The sequence below is a fragment of the Anser brachyrhynchus genome, assembly GCF_964034855.1.
Source record: "Anser brachyrhynchus genome assembly, chromosome: 2".
In the NCBI taxonomy this organism is placed as follows: Eukaryota; Metazoa; Chordata; class Aves; order Anseriformes; family Anatidae; genus Anser; species Anser brachyrhynchus.
In genome coordinates this window covers 23384438-23401089 of record NC_137695.1, presented here as the reverse complement: position 1 = coordinate 23401089, position 16652 = coordinate 23384438, and the positions used below count along the sequence as shown (strand labels likewise).

The 16652-nt window shown below is 38.4% G+C and overlaps 1 protein-coding gene across 13 annotated transcripts in view; it reads right to left on the bottom strand.

Annotated features, from left to right (window-relative positions):
* The window catches only part of ADAM22 (ADAM metallopeptidase domain 22), a gene marked incomplete at its 3' end in the record, with an annotated part of 141912 nt that overhangs the window by 101374 nt on the left and 23886 nt on the right, over positions 1–16652 (bottom strand). The window contains exons 1-2 of one of the 13 annotated variants that reach the window (XM_080582466.1): positions 8559–8682; positions 7952–8033 (exon numbers count right to left, since the gene is read on the bottom strand). The exons of the other annotated variants lie outside the window; for them this stretch is intronic. Of the gene's footprint in view, positions 1–7951; positions 8034–8558; positions 8683–16652 lie in introns of those variants that run through there. 13 annotated transcript variants of the gene reach the window in all.

The window sequence follows — 16652 nt, the reverse complement described above, 5'->3', positions numbered from 1 at the left end:
TGTATTACGTGGTGGCTGTGAATGTTTGCTCCCAAGGAAGAAAGGAGGGAAAAAATAAAAATCAAAAAGGAAGAGGGGGTTCACCCAGTTTAAAATAGGGCAGGTTGTCTACCTGTCTCAAAATTCGACATGACATAGGTAGTCCTTCTGCCAGGTATAGAGCAACACCTAGTACCCGATGGGCAACGCAGGCAGTGCATGGCCTTTGCTAGCAAGAGGCCACAGGCCCTGCACAACCGGCAGCCTGCAAGGCCTCCCCACATGCCAGGCTATGGCCAGCCTCGAGCCCGTTTTAACCTGTTTTTAGCTCTAACAGCAAGCTGCCCTGTGTTTAGGTGGTGGATAACAATAACCCTAAAAGAACCCAAGACTGCTGAGAAAGAAACCACCACCATCAACATCCAGCCCCTGACAAGGACCTCGGGACATGGAGTGAGGACACATGGTGACCGTGGATGGGTGAACATAACTCAGAGACACATAGATGTGGCACCGTTTCAGTGTATCAGTTTTAGCTACACTATTATTTAAAATGAGCTGCTATAATATAACTTGACTGTTAAGGTTCTCAATAAATGTTTAGCTCTAGATTAGTTTCTGTAACTCATGTAAAAACAGCCATGGTTTATTGCCACAGCAAAGACCTACCACGTACAGAAGCCCAAGTCTGGAATGTACTTCTGAAAGTTAAAACTGATGATAGTGGAAATGTGACACCAAAATATCAGGCTGGAACAAGCAAGCTGGATATTGCATAATTTTGTGCCAGCAGCTTTGCTGGCCTGACGCAGAAAGGCAAAGAGGATGGATGTGCTCGAGCAGATTCATTTCCCCTGAATTCAGACCAGTCTCTACAGGATGCAGCCAGGGGCTTCAAGGGTATGGTAACATAAAACTTCCCCAGACTTGTCTCCTGTCTCTACATCCTGCTATCCACATAATCACTGAAGAACATAGTGAGTTCAACCCTGGTTCTCTTGTGAGGTTAAAATGGATTTCCAGGACACAACTTAAATGGCGAGAGAGAGCGTGGCCACATCATTCAGGTGGGTTGGATATTACTGATTTTATGTAAACTTGTTACTGTGGTGCTTTCAGCTGTTTCTGTTACGTAAGACTCACAGGCAGGGACAGAAAACCTGAGAAACAATCATGGGTGTTAGAGCTTTGGTTCCCACTGCCAGTAGCAGAAGCATCGCTCATGTTAAGCCAAAAGACCTTCTGAGCTGAAAAATCACAGAGTGATTAGAGGGAGCAAGCCCTGTAGCTCTGAGTGTAAACCAAGAAAAAAAAAAATCTGATTGCAAATTCCCTTCCACAAGTAAAATATGTTGAGTACAAGGCTACCCACTCAGCCTCATTAAGCAGGATAAAGTGTGTAATCCACTGTTATAAGTGCACGCACACAAGTGAGCACCCAGCAAACAACGATGATGTCCATGCCTGATGCAAAACATGCACAGAGCTTAAGTCCAGAATACAAGAGCGTTTTATAAGCCAGCAAGTTCACATGCCAGGACCTGGGTTGGCGGAGGGCTCTGCTCTCTGCCTTCCTTCCCTCCCAGCTCCCAGAGCAGCCCATTTTGGGGTAGGACCAGTTATGCTTATTTTGGCAGCTGTAGCTTCTAACACACGAGAGGGAAAGGAGTTGAAGGAGGAGGATGAAAAGGCTGGCAAACACCATGGAAGCGGAAAGGGCAGCTCTTACACTAGGGATCCCAAAACTTGGACTCATTTGCATCCTGCTGGATAACCCTGAAATACCAGCAAAACCAAATATGACAAATAACAATTTGAGAGGATGCTTAGAATTATACTGCTGGAGGTGCTGCTAAGATAATGACTTGATGTTTATATTCTGAGGAGAGTCCTAGAGAGTCCTAACACCAGCTTTCAAACATGGAGACTACCACCCTGAAGTGATGGGTGATTTGTTAGATAAATCATCTACGTGTTATAGAGTCATCCCCTCTCGTATAGAAGCAGCCCCCAAGTTGCGGGAGGCAGCAAAACTAGTGCAAGAGTACACAGTGAAAAAATCAGTGGAGATTCTAAACTTAACAGTGTCCAAGTACACAAGAGAGCATATATTGGGTATAAATATACCTAGAAGGTCACCTTGAAATCTCCACTTTTTGAATACAGAAATATGATCTGCAGTATTTTAGCAGAATGGTACAGGAGTAATATCTCTACAGAGTGCTATAACCCTTTAGTGCAGCAGATACCACACGGTACCTGCAAATTGATTTTTGGGTTGCTGAAGTTGAAGAATAAGGTACTGTTGATAATGATCTCTGCAGTGGAGACACTAAAAAGGAGCATTAAATGTTGCTTTGTCCTGAGACTTGAGAAAACATTCTTGTTTAGAGAAGATAGAAAGAGCGCATTCCTACAGAACACACTAAGACTACACTGCAAATAAATGTTAGCCATTATTTTAATGCTGGTTTTTCATATTTAAAGTTCATGGTTTTTTTGAAATTAAAAATAATAGTAATAATAACTTTTATAAAACTTTAAGAACTTTTTTTAAAAAATCCCCAAATATTTTGTGTTTACAGAAATGATAACCTTAAAGATATTAAATCAGTATTAAGGGAGAAAAGTTCCTTTATACAAAGGTGAATGAACAGGACTATTCAATCTTGCATTAAAGAGATAGGGCTCCAATGGATCCTCATAAAAACAGAATCTTCTGTTTGAAAACACTTCTTAACATAGAAAATTTTCAGATAAATTGTCATGAGGCAAATTAATATCTCATTGATGATTATACCAAGGGTCAAGGAAAGTACAAACCGTGACATTCACAAATACCACTAAAACAGAACCCGGTATTATATTAAAATAATCACATTATTATCCAATGATTATAGAAATTGGGAATGTGGCCACCTATTTGTAAATCACTAAACAAGGTCAGAGACTGAATAATGACAAATATTTCAATGCCTCTCTGAGATGTCTGTAAGGAAAAACAAAGAAAGAAAGAACATCGCAATTCATAAACAGAAGTCTATCTACTCACACACTCCAATTTAATGCAATTTTTCTTAGTTACTATACTAGCGAATCCTCCTTGTTCTTCAAACTGACATTGACACCAGCCTCATCCCTGAAGAGCTGCCACAGATTACTGAAGCATTTCTCTACCTCATTTTAGCATCTACCCAGCATCAACTCACAGCACAAGCTAAAATCACTAATGAACACCTAAGGAAACAAGGCAGGTAGTAGACCTGTTTTAAAAATCTCTGCTTAGGCTGATCTGCAGGAAAAAAAAAAAAAAATCAAATCAGGTGTCTCATATCCCAGCACAATGCTCCAAACACTGGGCTTTGGAAAGCTTTTGATTTGCTATACATACTAAAAAACCATCATGCCTGAAAGGCAAATTCTGTAGCCAACTGCTTAGAGCCCCCAGTTGGGGTGGCAAAGTCCTGTGTTAGGTACTGGGAATTCTCCTGTTAAATGGGGAAATGTGACTTGAGAAAGAAATGTTTCTGTGCTTTCTCAAGTTTCAGTTTACTGACAGCAGGGTACCCAGTTTACCAGCAAGCCAGCAATCTCGCTTTACAACAGCATGAAATTATCATCGAAATCTGTTGGGAAAATACCTAATGCAGCTTTTAGCTTCTCCAGGTGTTCTCTGTGTATTGATTATTCCCCTCCCTCTGCACTACTTTTTGCCTAGATAATTTAAATTCCTTTGTCTCATGGCTCCTTTGTAGTGAGTTGGAAAATTTTGTCGGCCATATGGGCTAAGGAGGGGAAAGGATTCTTCATTTCTGATACACTCCTCTGCCTGCTCTGTTGCAGAGAGCTGCCTCCCCCATCTTGGTATTCTGCCTCTTCCTTAAGTAATAACAGTAATCCACAGCTGAGGTTGTTAGCGACATGCAGAAACCCCAGGGAAAATGTGGCTACATAGTTCCAATACATTAACAATGCATAAAAATGCTGCTTAAAAATACAGAAAACACTTACACTGTCACACTATTAACACTAACACAGTAAGCACAGATGTAACAGTTTCTACAGATGGATAGAGTGAACGGATCACTCTATGGATGGTGGGGGTGTCAGTTTTCCATGCATACTTATAAAATCATAAATGCTTTGGTTAGGTGGTGGCTGAGAAAGCAGGGGCTGAGGTCTCAGTGGTGCTCAAACATTGGCCTCTTAGGCCTGTGAAATATTTAGCTCCTTCTGTTTGGCTTTCCAAGGACAACTGAAAGAGACCGGTTAACAATGCTGGTAACTGCTGCACTTGGAAAACAGGGAGATACACATTCCTGGAATACAGGATGCAGCAAAAAGGGATTTTAGATCTGAGGCCAAGTTCTTTTTTTAGGATGTTTGCCTGCAGCTCCCGCTGAAGTCAACCAGAACTACCAATGTTCATCCAAGGGCAAAATTTGACATATAACGTTTATTTTATGCTATACACAAGTCTAAACATGGAAAATATGAAATGCATAAATGAAAACCAGTTATTAGGTTTGGATAAAACAGAACTGAAAGGCAGCAGTTGTCCAAGTGCAGGAGCAGAATTTAGTTTGCTACAGCCCACGTGCAATTCCATTAACATCTCCTTTTTCTGCTGGAGTGACACAGCTGACACAACACAAGAGTATTAATGCCTCTGTTAGCTGTCTAAATTCACTTGCAGACTTGTGTGCAGAGATATTGAAGGATGAGTGGGCCAACAGGATGGAGAATACTCATTACTTGCTCATTCCCAACCACCCCCCTGTGTCCCATGCTGTCAATTCGGTAGCACCACAGAGGTCTTCCTTTGCTCTGTGAGAGTAGGAAGCAATATGTGTTATCAGCAACAAGGGGTGAGGGAATTTACAATGACCTGCAAATGGTTCTGAAAACGGTTCGAGACTGCTTTCAGTATGAAAAAAAAAAAAAAAATGTTCACATTTCTTCTCTTTGATGGTCAGCTTAAATACTTTTCTTATTCCTGCTGGCACTGTAAAGTGTTGGTATGTTCTCTGTATGTTGCTGCTTTAATTTAATCTGTCCATGACAGAAAGAGGTGCAGAGATATTTTTTTTATTATTATTTTTAAACAATCTCAGCCATATTGTCTTAAACCAAAGTAGTTAAAGCCAAATCTTTTCTTATGACAGGCTTGGCAAGGACCAAGCAGTAATTGCCTTGTTTTTCTCATGTTTGTTTTCGTGAGAAATGTGAGTTGCTCTTGGGAATTATCTGCATGATTATCAAGGTGCAAGAACTGAAACCAAAATAAAGGCAGAGTATTTGCTTTTTTTTTTTTTTTACAAAAAAAAAAAAAGCCACCCTTTAGAATTTATCTGCAAGAGAAATAAAAGTAGTTAAGATCTCAATCTCTTCAAGTGCCAAAGTGCCTCTCTTGCACAGTCTGCCTGTTTGGGGAGGTATATTAGACAGAAAAAATAAGCAGAAAATTTGAAAAAAAAAAAACCCTCCTAGGATGTAGATATTCAAGTACATCTTCCATATGAGAAGCCAAGTCTGAAATATGCATTACCTATAACATACTAATGTCTGCACACTCAGACAATGTCTAAACAACAGCCTTTGCACACTGCTGTTAGAAGTAGTAGCCATGCAAGAATTACTCAAAGTCTTAAATGCAGATAGATTTATAACGACAGAGGGAGAGCAGAAATAGACCTGTATATATGCATATACGTAAGTGTGCATGTATGTTTGTGTACACGTTTATTTTAAAAAAGCATAGAGAAGTTACTAATACAATTCGTTGTGCTACTTGTGAAGAGCTTTCAGACGACACATGCTTGTTTGGATTCTCTGATAGACTCTACCTATTTCCAACTGAATTATACAAATAGCTAGTAGTCATACCACCTTGGTCTAATCCATCAGCTTTACAGAATGGACCAACAAGAAGAATATCACAATGATTCAGAGAGAAATATATGCCAATAGAGTACCTAGAGTTTGCTCTATTTTTTTTTCCTTTGATTGAAGACCATTTTCTGTTCAAAGTCCAAAAGTCAATATAGGTAGTCCTCAAAATTAGTTTGCATTACAGCTTAAGAAGACATGCAGTGAAGTTTTCTACCTTGTCCATCCTTTCTATTAAGATTTCATTTCAGTGAATGGTTACAAGAGGTTTTAAGGAATAAGTAAGATGCAATAAATCTTTTCAGAAAGTTAATGACAAACTCTTGGTACTATATTTTAATGATGAGTAGTCCATCCAGGAATAAGAGACTGAGTAAGTTTACAAAGAAATAAAGGTTATGTTTACAAAGTTAACAGATAACCTAGCAAGGGAGCCTCAGTGAAATCTGTTTCTGAAGCCTTTGAGCTATTACACACCATTCAGCCCCGCACAGGCATTGGGATATTTATGCACTGGCTTACCGGCAATTTTATTATTAAGATAAGACTCTTTTATGCTACATGCTACTATATGTACACAAGAGAATGAGGATTTTTTGAAACGCATTCTAAAAATGCAAATTACATTTTAAAGTGTAAATCCCAGAAAGATTCAGCAATTCGAATGACTAAATAAAGCTATGAAACACACGCTTTCTTCCCCACCTTTGTTACAGGCAATATCCCAATTCTCAATGTACACAATACCAAAGTCACTAGCTGTCAGTAAAACAGCTAGTAATACTTGGACACTAGTTTAGTGCTGTGCACTTTACAATTCTCTGAGGTCTAATCCACCCCATTCTGGCCCAACTATACATCTGCTTTTGGAAGGACAAGGGGTTGAGCAGACGGGAGCACTGGAACAGGCTCCCCAGGGCAGTGGTCAAAGCCCCAGCCGTGCCAGAGTTCAAGAAGCACTTGGACAATGCTCTCAGATCGATTTTTGGGTGGTCTTGTGCATCAGGACCAACCGTACCCAGGAGCTGGACTCAGTGAACCTTGTATGCCCCTTCCACTTCAGGATATTCTGTGATTCTATGATCCTAACTGCTTAGTGGCTTGGTTCTACAGGAGGAAGGCACGGATATGAGTCTTGCTCTCCTTTCCTTCCTTCCAAGCACTAATATTCCTTTCTCATCCCAACAACAACCAAAAGCAATGTATTTGCCAATCACTGGGCAGGAGAAAAAATTGCTGGAGGTGGTGCTATACTACAGACATAGGGCTGAAGAAGACAACGTCCCAGCACCATTTTGTACTCAGTGTTCGGAAAGACACTTCAGACCCTCAGGAAGATGAGATCAGTTGGAAGACCATAGTAAGTGCCTGATCACTGAGATACTACAGCCCCAAACCCAAAAGATACATGATTAGCAACGGAAGTCTATCTTACAATATTCTTGTTGGCATCAATACTGGAAAAGATTAAAATGATATCATCCCTCCCTACCTCAGCATCAACTGTTTCTTTTCAGGCATCGACCACAGACCCTCTTCTGCACTCTGTCCTTGAAAGCTGGTAATAATAGCTTCATCTGATGAGCTTTTTGGGGTAAACCACATACGGTCTCAACCTAAAATGTCCCATCATTTATGAGAAACTTAATTATAAAGAAAGGCTCATCTTTTGTCCTTCAAATAAACCCACAGGTCATGTTCAAGTTTTTGTACTTGTGAAACAACCAACTGTGAACGTGTGGGATAAATGCAAGAATTATTACTGAAAAGCATCAACTTACCACATGAAATCCAGCACTCAGTGTCTGTAGGTCTACTTCAAATGTGTTTAAGACCTCAGCTGGCTAATTTAAACCAAAATTTAATGGTAAGTGCAAAAATAGCATCAGCCAGCAAGCCTGTATGTTTGAGCCTAAAGTGCTTCGTTTCTGCTGTTCAGATGGAGCAGGACTGAAGTGAACTAAAATGACTTTCACAGCTCAAAACCCACAAAAACACATGCAAGAACCTGATCATCAAGAGAACAGCAGAAATTCTTTAGTTTCAGCTCCCAGCACGGTATGATTCTCGGCTGCAAAATTACCTTGGTCATGCTGCCAAACAGGGAAAATAAGCATATTCAGTAAGAAGTGATGAACTGCATCCTTTGTGTTTCCACAGTCTATCTACGGAGACAGACAAAGGGAAGAGCCAAGCATGAGTACAGCGTAGCTGCCTAATTTAAGTGGCAGCACATCATATATTTGCAGGCCATCAGAACACTATCGTATCTGTTCCTATTGCAAAATTTCTAGCACACCAGAAATCCATTAGCAGTGATTTTCTGGCAAAGTACCAAAGAGAAATACATCCTCTTACACCAAAAGAAATTAAGATCAAAGAATGATTATGGATAAGTACGGGCCAAAGATCAGCAAACTCACCCAGCAAATACATTGTAATATAAGATTTAACAGTTCTTGCAAAATGAGAAAGACAAAAGAAACCCTCTCACTTTGTACCAAAGCAAAGGCTGTGAATATATAAATTAAAAACTCCAGCCACCGTTTTTCATTAACGCTGGAAATCTATTACTGTTAATCTCTCTAGCTAGATTTGGCAGCTTCTTTCCAACACCATATTCAGCTTGATTTTGCGGTTTCTCTTCAGCTTCATGTTTTGCAATTTCTAGTTACTGATGTGCAACCTACCAGAGCGAAGTACAATAAACCAAATGTAGTCCTTGGCTCATTTCTAGGAAGTTTCCCCTGTGATCCGTGTGGCTACTTTGCATAGGCAGAAACACAAAATTTGACGTTGTTAGCTGGATTCCTCTCTCCAAAGTCAGAAGGAGAAATTTGTTTCTTACAATTAAGTAAAACCAGAGGTGATGCTAAAACCTGTGGCAACATAACAAAAAACTTTTTGTCCCCTCAGTGATATTTAGAAATAGCTGTCTCCTTAGGCAGTGAAGATATATCTGTATTTCCTTACTCCTTGCTCTGAAAACATGAGTAATACCACTTTTTTTTCCCCCCCTTTTCTCTCAACATAACCTCATTGACTATCTGAATTTGACAGACCAAATGGAAAGCGTGATTCATTACAGGAGCAATAATAAGCAGAGAGACAATTATAATTTTAGTGCCGCCGCCAAGGCTGCCTCTGTGAAAGGGAGGCTGAATGGGTGCCACAATGAGCACCACGTTTACAATGAGAAAAGGCACAGCTCTGCTGTAACTGAGCTGCTGTGTAGAGGGACAAACCTTAAGATGTGCTTTTTTGGCTGGCTGGCTTAGGCAGAATAATGGATACCAAAAATACACAGCCTTCAAAAAGACCAGGAGGATTTTTAAATGATGTACTAAGTAATCTTTACAATGGTTTGGAGTCTCAGAACTGTCACTACAGTTTATTTGATAACACGCAACCAGGGGCTTAATCTCTGTCATGCCCTTTGGACATGAATACTTTCATTTTGTTCTTCTGTAGCAAATCTCACATTTTTGATATTTAGGCCAGTCTTTAGTTATGTCCTCAGGAGGGCTTTTACTTTAGGGGATGAATTATAAAAATGACCTAGGAAGGATAAGGGTGCTATTAAAAAGAAGTTTCACATAAGCACGTAAAGTTATACCAAGAGGTGAGACTCTGCTGTAGACTGTGCAAATCTTTTTTTTTTTTTACAGCATAAAAAAAGAAACATTTTTTTCTTCTGCCAAAAGAAACCTAGCTGTATAAACATACACATTTGAAATGTGGCTGAGAACATTAGCTTCTGCTGAGAATGACCAGCCCCCTGTACCATACAGATGGATGTAATGTATGTGCATGTGAGCCAGATCCCAGACCTACAAAATGCTTCTTGTGGAGCATTATATATTCATTCTCAAAAGCAGCTTATACTGAAGCTGGCAAGTCATGGCAAAGCAACACTCTTCTTAACTGACTCAGGAACCCAAGGAAAGCCCCTGAGACAGCCACCTCCAGGTTTTACACTTATCCCAAACTGTTCCTGTATATTTATACCCTCCCCAATAGCCTCCAGCAAGAACAAGGAGATTTGACATGAGGTTGGCAACACTGCATAAAAATAAATATGGCTATTAAAAATCTGGATTTTAAGTGCTTTTATTTCTTCAAAGAATGGAGAGAAGAACAACAAAAAAAAAATCTTTCAATTCACCTTTTACGTCTCAAAAAAGGGCAAAAGCCCAATTTAGAAGAAATATCGTTTTGTAGGTCATCTTTAATAAAAGTACAAACTGATTCTCTTCCTTCATCTCGCTGTTTATCACACCAAATGACAGCATTTTATTTCCTTTGGGATGGAAGAAATAAAGTAAATGGAACAGAATGAGGACACATAATAAATACATTTTCTTGTCTTTCTTTCTTTTTTTTTTCTTTTAAAGAAATAGAACTATTACCATGTGTCCAGTCCTTTAGTCAATTGATAAAGAGTTATTTTCTGGTGTACATGAATTTATTTGTATTATATGGTAATACAACCAGATTCCACACTCATTGGTTAAAACACTTGAAATTGAAAAGGAATTTTAAAATAGTTTCTCAATAATGTACCATAAAACAGCCAAATGGCTCAGTGTTTCTATCAGGACTGTCTGATGGTTCATTTCATTAAAATGTTTCTTAATATATTTGTGCAATGCAAATTGCTCTCTATTTCTGTAAAACCCAAATTTTAATGCCCTATTTGATGAGCAATATAAATAAGGTATCTTTCATTGCTGGATTCATCTGCTCCTATTTCATAATGGAACTTAGACAATACGGAAGTAAAATTCAATAGGAAGAAAGTACGTTTCTGAAGAACTTTAGAGACATACTGAGTTCTGTTCAAATTAGAAGATTATTTAAAAGGAAAAGTTGATCATCGTATAATTGAAAAATAAAAGGGGGGGCATTAGATGGGGCATTACAGAAGCATGGCAGTAACACAGAATCCCAGACTGCACAGCCTGAAGGCCCGGAAAGTATGAGAATGCAGGTGTTTGAGCTGAGCGAAGGTCAGGCCATAGCCAAGCCATCCCTGACCTACAGAGCACCACGGACAGCATCACCAGTTCCCTAGCAGGTTTGCACTTGCTAATCTGTTCTTCAGGATTCAAAACCTGACTTTTGTGCATGTTTTGAAGGAGGAAAGAAGTGTCCCTGAGGGAGGGGTGGTTGTGCCGGGCGTGTTGCTCATGCTAACACACCCAGGATGAGGACCAGAGCAGTGCCCATGAAGGTGCAGAATTTGTTTAGTTTGTTGTTTTCTTCAAGGAAACAAACTTCTCATGTTAACTGAGATGGCACACTCCTCTGTAAATGAGGTTTTACTCCCAGGCAGGTCCCAACCAAATGAAACAATTACATTAAAGACAAAACACCACACAGAAAGTCTGCCAAAAGGAGCCTGTTTCCAGCCGCTATGTGAGCCCATGTAAGCACACTGGCTTTGAATCTTGCTAGCAAAACACAATAAAAAAAGTGATATAAATTCCACACAACCACAGAAACAAATGGCCATTGACGTCATAGGTAGCGTTTTATCTCTGTAACAGGCACCGCACAGAAAGCACCAGAATCCACTGCTCTGATAAGCCAGCAGAGCTTGTGTGCACAAATCCAACATCGTTATTTGCCTGGTAAGATGTACCACATGTTAACAAAATAGCACTTTAATACTGCCAGTTGATTCAGTCTTTAAACTAAAAACACATTTCTTAAGCAGAACCACTGTCCTGAGTAGAAAAGGGCTGAATTTCTTATTCCTCATGTAAAAATATCAGAATTAAACACTGTGCTTTTGCAACACTGACAGGTATCATTCAGGTCCTTCAACTCCACCTAAACCTAAGAATTTCTACAATTTTCATTCTCCATACCTTTATTCCTGGCTCTGTGCACCACTTGATTCCTTGTCTAGAAACGGGGATTTCAATGCATTTCACTGCTTAGTTGAGGCTATTATTTGAGCCCCAAGCTAAAAGGTCCACAGCGCTTTCACTGTTTCTATTAGTGAATTAGTTTCTATTTTTAATGCACACACACAAAAGGTCATGATGCCAAAGCCGTTCTCAAGGAGAAAGGAGAAAGCAGGACAGAGCACTGGACAACACAAGGCGAGGCATGTGAAGGCAACCGTATCAGCAGGAAGGCTGCTGACTCATGAAGGAGATGCTATAAATGACAGCACAGAAAATACTTGCTATTCACATTGCAATTCATGCATTTTCATATTTACTATCGTCTTCGCGTCTTACTCTGACCAATATTTATAAATAACAATGCATAGGACAGTAGCAGCATTGTAGCCACAATGGTCTGAGAACTGAAGTGACAAAGTACATGAAAGATAACAGCATTTATGAGACCAACTCATGTGGCTGTGAAAATAGAAGACTTGCTTTGGTAAACACAAATCTTATTCTAGCTGTTAAACCATAAACAAAAAAAATGGAAAATCAAACAAAAACTCTGGTGCTCAAACTAATATTAACATATGAGGATATGATTCTATTTCAGCAGTAAATCCAGAAATACATGGACAATCTAAGTCATTTTGTAAGAGCTAAATCCAAAATACAATCAATTTTTCTTTTACAAGATTTCATAATGACGGGAGGTTGTTTGACTGATAAAGTTACTGCCCCTTGGAGATACTCAGCACTTAGAAGATAAATTCATAGGCACTGAAACATGCTAAGCAATTTGATTCTTTCCCCAGCTTAAGCCTTTTTACTTTAAAGATGCTAAATACAGCACAATTAATCTGTACATGAGAGATCTGTGTATGTATGTATAAGATATGTAGCTCCTAAATTATCTAGTAATCTAAGAAGTATCAAGAAAGAAAAACATTATAGCAATAAAATGATAACCTCTCTCCAGAATAATCAATCGTTTTCTTCCTACGCACATACACACTCATAAATGCACAGTAATACATAAATACATACTAATATTTTATATAATTATTTCTGTGACAATAATAATAATAATAAAATCACACAATGGAAAGACAATGTACTCAGTGCTGATAATACCATATGTTTTAACGACTCTACTATTAACCAATAAATATTGTTTCCAATATATGCAATTACATTAATGCAGTAAAATACTCTTTATCAAATCTATTGAGAGAAAAAAAAAAAAAGGCTGACCTCTTCAGAAGTGTTTTTTAATGAATTAAGAAAGTACGTATGAGGGGATGCACAGATTTTGTGTACACATAGAAATGCTTTTAAACACTATTTTTCTTAGAAGTCACAAGCCATTGAGCTGGTATTTCAGAGACATCAGGGGAATTCTCTTGCAGGTGCTTCAGACTACCTTACAGTGACACACTTGGAAGCAACAGATAAATGAAACAAATTACATTTTTGTGTTTACATATTAACCAGAATGCCAAATAAGCACTTGCAAGAATTTCACAGACATCACATTAACTTTCCAAATCCCAATCCAACTGAAGACAGACGCAAACTTGTGTTGGTTTCAGTAGCATTTACCAATACCTGGTACTAAGTCAACAATTGTTCTAAAAGATGGGTACATCACATTGACTGAATGTTCCACTAAGTTCTTTACCAAAACTTTCTTCTCTGTAGCAAAGCTAGGTTTTCAAGACTAATGTTTACTAGTTACAAAAAAAACTGGGGACACATCTACACATCCTCGAGGCCAATGGAAACATCCGTATTCATTTCAGAGACATCTCAGAGTATTATTGGCAAATAACACCATGTTGACAGAATAAATTTAAATCAGTGAACTAGAGGCCATGCATCTCATTCAGCACAGCACACACACACGGACGCTATATATATACATTTTGCTACATGTGCACACACTGTTCTCTCTCTTCCTCCCTTTCCCTGAGGGCTGCACTGTGGTTTTGCATTAGCTTCTAAGAAAGTAACATTTGAAGTCTGACTCTAAAAGGAAACAGCAATTGTACTGCTCCTCCAAGAGAAAATCATTCAACTACAAAACTGCAAGGACTTCACAGCTATACCTTACGTAACTGCCAAACTCCTTGATACACCTGTGCAACCAATATTCAGGATCCACCCAAGGAAAAATTATTTTGTCCCAATTTCTAAACACAATTTCTTCTGTGATAATTCTGAAAAAGCAAATTAGTAGCGGGCTCACATGTCATACATGTATCTCCAAACATCTAGGGGTAGAGGCTGAGGGGATAAAAAAAAAAAAATCTATCTATCTATCTATATGTTTTGACAATGACAGGGGAATAATCAAAACAAAAAAATGATAATTTAAAATGAATTTCTAGTATGAAAAATAAAATATAAGAGTTATCAGAAGCAATTTACCTTTTCAAAAAAGTACTGTCAAGCATAATGGAAAATTACACAGAACAAATTAAAAGAAGGCAATAAAATTACTGATATTCAACATAGGTTTGTGGAAATCTTGTCAATGTAAATTGATATTTTGTCGCTACAAAAACAAATGCACAATTTTTTATACAGGATTATGAACTCAATAACAGTAAAGGTATTGATGCAGTAAGATCAAAGAACATAGTCCATATTTACCAAATAACAAATTCAAAGTTTGGAAGCATTACGTTTTTTTATAATAATAATAAAAGAAAAAGGAAAAAAGTTGGAAAATCTGGGTAACTACATAAGCAACTGAATGGGACCTCCCACTTTGACAGAGAAGTAAAAACAATTTGTGTGTTTACTATACGAACAAAGAGGTACAAACCAATTAGAAATGGGAAGGTTGGGCTACCTTTATATGTGACACTGCCAAAATGCAGTGCTGAGTCTACAACTCAGCAAAGATGGATAAACTGGAGATCAGGGAAGAGGTACGGAAATGATTAACAGACTTCAAAGATGACTCTCTCTCAAAGATCTAGGAGGTCAACCTATTTACTGTAACAGAAGGGTGATTTGCTATAGGTACCAAGGTGGGAGGAAAACTCACAGGGCTTTTTCAGTCTAAAAATGATGTTCAAACCTCAAAACTGAGGGTAATAAATAATAAACATTAATACTCATAAAATAACTTCTATTTTGACAAATCCTTAATTCCCATACTTCTTCAAAACATGCCTGGAACAACAACAGCAAAGATGGGAATCCTTTATTAAGATGCTACACAGATCTAACTGCATAATCCCAGTCACTCTCCCTAGCCTCAGAAACCGCTTTGAATTTTGTCTCACCTTTCCTTGTCTTTTAGCCCAAACAAAATTAGAATGTTTGTTGAACTGACATTTCTCATTTAAAAAAAAAAAGAAAAAGAAAATTATAAGTCATTGAAAATCAATTTATACAAAGTATGCATTAGCAAAACATGCTATTGCAAATGCAGTTGCAGAATAACTGTCTCACAGGGAACAAAATCAAACTTTGAAATTAAGCAACAAGATCAGGGAGAAAGTGTTCCTTACATCAGGTTTGCAATTGTGACCATACTAATTTTTCCACTACAGGCTGGGGGAAAGATAAATGACTTTTCAAAATGGGATTGTGAAAGAACAATCCTGCTTGGTAGCTGGGGTTCTGATCACAGTGCACTTGAATCACGTCAAACAAATAATATAGGAATACTTCAGAACATCAATCAGTACCTCATTCAGAAGACCTGAACCTGTTCTACATTGTGCTACCTATAAATTGATACTAAATAATACAGTTACATTTTAAGGGCACTTTCATATGGCAATAAAAAGGCTTTATTTTAAGTAAGAATCAATTAGCAAAAGGTTATCACACTAAAGTGAGTCTCCTCAGCTGGCACACATAGGGCACAAATAAGAGAGAGAACATAGCTTAAATTCCCTAGATCCCAGTAAATTCCAGCTGCCAGTAAGAAGAGTTGTGACTGTGTGCAGCAAAGGCATTCATTAAAATATCTAATAGAAGTTGGGCTGGACTTCGGGGAGATCCAAAACAGCTTAAAGGAAGATCTGCTCCTCCTCACATTTGATCTGGCCATCACTTACCGCAAGCAGCCACCTGCATTTGCTGCAAGAACACCAGATGATCAGAGGAGCGTAAGACCCATGGGGGGAACCTGGGAGAAAGACTTACCAGAAATGGTAGGAGTCAGAAACAGTTTAATTGCAATTTTTAAAATCATGTCAGGAAGCTAATCCTTTTGAATTCCACACAGCCAAATGTTTACAATTCAGAGCAAATTTAGGAATATGCTTTTCATTTACAGCTTACACGACACATTGATATTAGTGTTAGAGACCATTTGCCAAAAGAAATTACAGGCAGTTTCAGCAATTTGTCTCATGAAAAAAGCTGGCACTTGTCTGTCAAGCTGCCTTTTATTTTGCTTCAGTCTTGGGGATTTTTTTAAGAAGTTTCTGATCTGATTCTCTAAGGTTTACAAAACCCCAGCTAAGAGGCATTCCTAATAAAAATTCCACACAAGCAATGAGGAAAGTCTGCATCCCTCTCAGCAGAAGCTGCAAAAACCATTCAGTGGCAAGGCAGAATAATTAATTCCTGAAGTGCCAGGAACCTTCTAGTATCATTAACCAGAGATAATTTAACTGAAGACCAGAATATATGAAATATCTATCAGTATTTACTGAAGGAGCTTCTTTGGTTTTGCCTAGCTTTTGATAAGCTAGTAGAAAAAGGCATTTGTTTTCCACATAGAAAATGAAGTGATTGCAGGTCTTGGTAAACTTGCTGAATTTGAGATCTGTCATTTCTAGATGTCATTGTCATGACTCTCAATTTAGACACATTTTTAGTGTTCCTCTGGGATGCTGGGAGCAGAAAAGTGCATAC